Raw genomic sequence first — 6291 nt, 5'->3', positions numbered from 1 at the left:
GCAAAGTTACAATAATGGTATGAATTGCAGTTTATGAGGTGATGCATGAGCGTCCACTGTGTTGGTTGATATGGAAGTAAAACAACAAAACCCATGAATATACAAGAGAACAGCTGTAGAGTAACTGTCCACTGTAGTGACCACTATGCATGAAAGGGTTAATAGTCAATGTGATTTTGGGAGAGTCATTAGGTAGCAAACTAAGTAAAGCCAATGACTTCATAATATAAAACATCTATTGACAGTTTAGTTGTAACGTTTTTTTTTTTTTTATTTCACCAAATTAAATTCATGGTTTTTTATGTAGTTATACTTATATCTGTGTCTATTTTAGGGAACTGGTAAACCATTTACATTGTGTGACATTTGAATGAATGAATGAATGATTGGTTTACTTTTTGGTTTGTCCAAAAATCACCACACACAGTACAACAACCACAATAAACACAAAAACCAAAAAAAAAAGGAATAGGCCAGAAGCTTATTTTTTGCCTATCCTTTTCCCCTGACACACCACTTACATTAATTTAAAAGTGTACAACATTGAGGATTCACATTATAACAAAAGAATCAATAACAACAAAAACACATCCACCATCTCCACTTTATATTCCTGAATGATTTTATACTTAAGACATTTTTTAAACTTTGTCAGCGAAGTCAACAACTTAAATTTATCATCAACTCCAGTCCGTAATTTCGCACCCACAACCAAAAAATATCTGGACTTCACATTTGTCCTCACTTTCATACATTCAAAAATATAAAGACCTCACAAATTATACTTACTCTCTCTTAATTTGAAGAACTCTTGAATGGTATTTGGAACAATACTATTTTTTTACTTTATATTTTACTTTATTTGACGTCTCAGTGTTCTCAATTTTTACTGTAGATTTGCTCTATACTCACTAAGTTTCTTATTATATATTAAGAAATTCTATTAATAATCTGTTGCTTATAATATATGCTTTCATATTTTACATAGTAATGTTCACACACTCTTTAGTTTATTGTATTCATTTAATTATTTTTATCAAGTACTTTCATGTATTATGCTAAGTTACTGATTTTTTAACTCCGTTTGCTGCATTGCTCTCTTGTTTTTTACATGTATCTTTTAGATGTTTTACACTGGTATATGAGCTCCATTTATGTCTTTCTAGTGTATACAAAATTGTTCTATAAAATATTAACCCATAAAAACCCAAACAGCTGCTGACGACCAAAACCATCTACTGATCTAAAATGTTTAATACCTGATGATCCACTAATCCTATCAATACATGTAAATAATTGGTGTAAAATGCAAATTGTCATCTTTTCATGGTCATCACAAATGACCCATTTGGACGTTCAGAGGCTCCGTAGTTAACATAGAAACACTGTCATCTTCTACAACATTGATTCACCAGTAAAACCCATGGAGCTGGATCAATGACAGTGGATGGAGACACTTGGTTTATGTTCATATAAAGACAGATTTTGCTGAAAAATTCACTTTTTCTTTAGTTTTCTCTATTTTTTGAATTATAATCCTCAACTTTAATCTAATCTTTTATTTTATGAACATCTACATCACAGGTGTCAAACATGTGGCCCGGGGGCCAAAACCGGCCCGCCAAAGGTTCCAATCTGGCCCACGAGATGATTTTGCAAAGTGCAGAAGATATTAACAGTCAAGGGCGTTGAACTCGAAAATAACCGCATAATAACCTAAAAATAATGACTCCACATTTTCTTCGTGGTTTAATATGACATCGTGCCTATAAATAATGGCAACACCAATTTTTTCTCTTTGATTTAATGCAAAGAACATTAAATTCTGATATCCTTTAATAATAAAATGTCAATAAACTGAACAAATATGACCAACCTGGAATGTCTAAAGAAAAATAAATGCAATTTTAGCAATATTCTGCCTGTTTTGTATCTTGGTAGATCTGATCTGTAATACACATGTATAAATCATAAGTTGAGAAATAATATTGATCAAATTTTTCTTATTATTTCTAATTATTTTTCTTCAGAAATTTCTATTTTTTCATGTTATTCACATCTTTTTTTTTTTTGTTTGGATTGTTTGTAAAATGTAAATGTTTTTATAATTCAATGTTATTTTCTGCATGTAAAAAAATTGGAGTTGTCATTATTTTTAGGCTATTATGCTATTATTTTACTGGTCCTGCCCACTGGAGATCAAATTGGGCTGAATGTGGCCCCCGAAAGAAAATGAGCTTGACACCCCTAATCTACATGATCAGTAAATTAAATGTAGGAAAAATACTATATTTTCACTGAAAAAAAAACAAAAACAAAATACAGAAGATAATATCACAATAAATGGTGATAAATCACTTAAGGATGATTAAATATAGAGGAAAAATTCATTTGTGAATGGCCACAAAAGTAACACTGGGTGTTTATGGGTTAAAATTGCTGCTGTTGAGGTGGAAAATATCACAAACTACACATTGTTGTCACAATCTAAAGGAGATGCACTGTGTTTTCTTCAACCATTTTACATATTTTATTGCTTTATTTATTAAGTTTTGATCAGTGAAATAAATGGAAGTGCTCTCTTGGTTCCAGTACCTCGAGTGCTTGTGATTTTCATGTTTTAAACAGATTAACCCTTTCATGCATACTGGTCCTTACAGTGGACAGTTATTCTACAGCTGTTCTATTCTTTATTCACATGTTTTGTTGTTTTAGTTCCATATCAGCCAACACAGTGGAAGCTTATGCACCATCCCATACACTGACATTCAGACCATTACTGTAACTACGCAGTTCTTGATAAACCTGATCAGCAGCAACATGTTTGAGTGTAAATCAATTGCTTGTTATTGTTATTAGACTGTAATTAACAGGGTTTTTTTTTTAAACAAAAAGGTTTTTTTTGCATATTATCTTTGTGAAGTGAGTACTGACTAGCGTTAGAGTATGATAAAATGTGAGAAAACATCAGATCAGCAGCATTAACCCTTTTATGCATGAATTATGAGAACCTTTGTCAAGATTTTTTTTTTCTGGAGTGTTTTTATTCCTCCTTAGGCATAAAAAAAAAAAAAAATGCGATCGAGTTACAAAAATGTCCATGCATTTAATTTTTTAAGTAAAGAAACATGTATTTAAAACCCAATATCAGAAAGTAAAATGAAAATAATGAAATAAAAACATTTTTAAGGCTGCTAATTTGATGTTTTCTCACATTTTAACATGCTCTAATGCTAGTTATTACCTCATATAATATGCAAAAAACAACTCTTTGTCTAACAAATAACAACTGATTTACACTTAAACATGTTAGTGCAGATCAGGTTTATCAAGAACAGCAAAGTTATAGTAATGGTATGAATTGAAGTGTATTATGGGATGTTGCATAAGTGTCCACTGTGTTGGCTCATATGGAACTAAAACAACAAAACCTATGAATATACAAGAGAACAGCTGGAGAAGAACATTTCACTGTAGTGACCACAGTGCATGAAAGGGTTAAAAATGTTTTTATTTCATAGTTTTCACACAATATATATATATAAACATATGTTTCTTTGCTTCAAAAATTAAACTCATGGTGTCCAGCTGAGTGGACATTTTTGGAACTCCATGAAACATAGGTTTGTAAGAAAATTTGTTTTAACACTCAGGAAAAAAAAAAAAAAAAATCTTGATTAAGGTTCTCATAATTCATGCATGAAAGGGTTAAATCTACCTGTCAGCATGGCAGAATTTGTCCTATGGTAATCGTATACAGTCACAGAAAAGAATATTAGACCACTCTTGTTTTCTTCAATTTCTTGTTCATTTTAATGCCTGGTGCAACTAAAGGTACATTTGTTTGGACAAATATAATGATAACAAAAATAGCTCATAAGAGTTTAATTTCAGAGCTGATATCTATCCATTTTCTATATTTTCTTGATAATAACCAAAACCACTTCAGTTCTTATATCAATATCTATCACATTGTACTGACAAAAACAGTGCTTTTAGGCATTCCATGTTTTTTTTGGTCTGTTTTAGTCACATGATACACACAGGAGTTAGTACTCGATTGCACAACCACTGTTTTTGTTGACTTTGATGGTCTAATAATTTTTTCCATGACTGTATATGTCTCACAGAAATAAACTAAATGAGCAGCGACTGTGACTTAAGAGGAAGATCCAATCACAGTTCAGAATCAGAATCAGCTTTATTGGCCAAGTATGTGAACACATACAAGGAATCTGAGTTTGGTTTTTACATTGCTCACGACATACAGTTCCGACATGAACCCAGACAACATGTGGACCTAGACATAACATAGACCAGGGGTGTCAAACTCATTTTAGTTCAGGGTCCAGATTCAGCTAAATTTTAAGTGAAGTGGGCTGGACCAGTAAAATAATAATATAATAATATATAAATAATGTCAACACCAAACTTTTCTCTTTTAAGAGCAAAAAAAAGTAAATTTACATTCCGAAAAGGTTTACATCTACAAACTATCCTTTCAAACAATGTGAATAACATGAACAAACTGAAAAAATAAGTGTAATTTTAACAATATTCATCTTCCTTTAATCATTTGCGCATGTACGTAATAACTTACAGATCACAGTGGATCTACAAATGCACAAAACATTTAACAACAGGCAGAATATTGTTAAAATTGTACTTACTTCTCTTAAGACATTTCAGGTTGTTCATATTTGTTCAGGTTCTTCACATTTTTTTGCAAAATTAAACTTTGTTTTAATGTAAATACATGAAAATATTTACATTTACAAAGAGAAAAAATTGGAGTTGTTATTATTTATATGTTATTATGATAGTATTTTACTGATTTGACCCACTTGAGATTGAATTGGTCTGAATGTGGAACCTGAACTAAAAGGATTGTTAATACCTTCAGTGTAATTTTTGTATCTCACAAATTCATCCCAAGGGCCGGACTGGACCCTTTGGCGGGCCAGATTTGGCCCCCGGGCCGCATGTTTGACACCTGTGATATAGACAAACGTTCAATTAGAAACAAAGACAACAGTGGATTTATAATGTAATATGTACATAGTGCAAATTGGAGTTTTTATACAATGAGTGGATGTGTGGATCTGGTCTATTAAAAATATATTATGTATGTATTATTTACAGTGGGTTTTGCATTGTAATATGTACAGAAAGTGCAAGATGTTCCTGACGAGATAAGCAGAACAAATTATACTTATATTAGTGTAGTGACCGACCTACGCATGTATCCGTTAAAACAATTATTGAAGGTTAGAGATGCTCATACAATATGGTTATAGACATTAAAGGAAATATAGAAGGAGAAGCCACTGCTGACTGGTGCTTAGACATGGAAAATCAAGAACGCAGTCACCATATGAAAGTCAAATGCTTTTTTGACTCATCGAATCAACCTCAGCGTTTAATACTCGGGGCTGCATGTGACCCTCAGATTAACCTGTGAGTCTGAGGGTTAGTACTCTTCATACGTTCACATTTTATGACCTCTTCAACATGAGTCCTGACTGACTAAAACACCTCTTCTGCTTTGCTACTTGAGCAGTTTTCCAGCTCCACTGTCATCTGAATGGTTCTTCGAGATGACGGGGTTAAGCTTCCTGACTTTGCACCCAAATGCTCTCAAAGCTCTGGTTAATAATTTCCCCTGGTGCTTTCATAACTCTTCACCTGGAAGTGGAACCGGGGATTACAGAGATGACGCATGAAGGCGATGCTTGTGGAAAGATCATCTTTGAAGGTACAATCCTGTCTTCAACACATATGCCCAACCACATGTGAAACACATGCATTTGTATTTGTTGTTTAGCTTTTGTGATCAACATATTTTCTAGGCAACACGATTTACTATTGGGTGTAAAACTGCCCTGGGAACTATCTGTATTTGGACTCCTACTGTGTTTCAGTTGAACTCCTCATTCTGCTCCAACCACTTAATCCAAATTATCCAAATATGAGAACTTGTTTATTTATATATATATGTATATATATATATATATATATATATATATATATATATATATATATATATACACAGTACAGGCCAAAAGTTTGGACACACCTTCTCATTCTTCGCATTTTCTTTATTTTCATGACTATTTACATTGTAGATTCTCACTGAAGGCATCAAAACTATGAATGACCACATGTGGAATTATGTACTTAACAAAAAAGTGTGAAATAACTGAAAACATCTCTTATATTCTAGTTTCTTCAAAGTAGCCACCCTTAGCTCTGATGACTGCCTTGCACACTCTTGGCATTCTCTTGATGAGC

The sequence above is a fragment of the Sphaeramia orbicularis genome, chromosome 16 (assembly GCF_902148855.1).
Source record: "Sphaeramia orbicularis chromosome 16, fSphaOr1.1, whole genome shotgun sequence".
Taxonomy (NCBI): Eukaryota; Metazoa; Chordata; class Actinopteri; order Kurtiformes; family Apogonidae; genus Sphaeramia; species Sphaeramia orbicularis.
The sequence above is the reverse complement of the archived record's forward strand: the minus strand, read 5'-3'. Positions refer to the sequence as shown.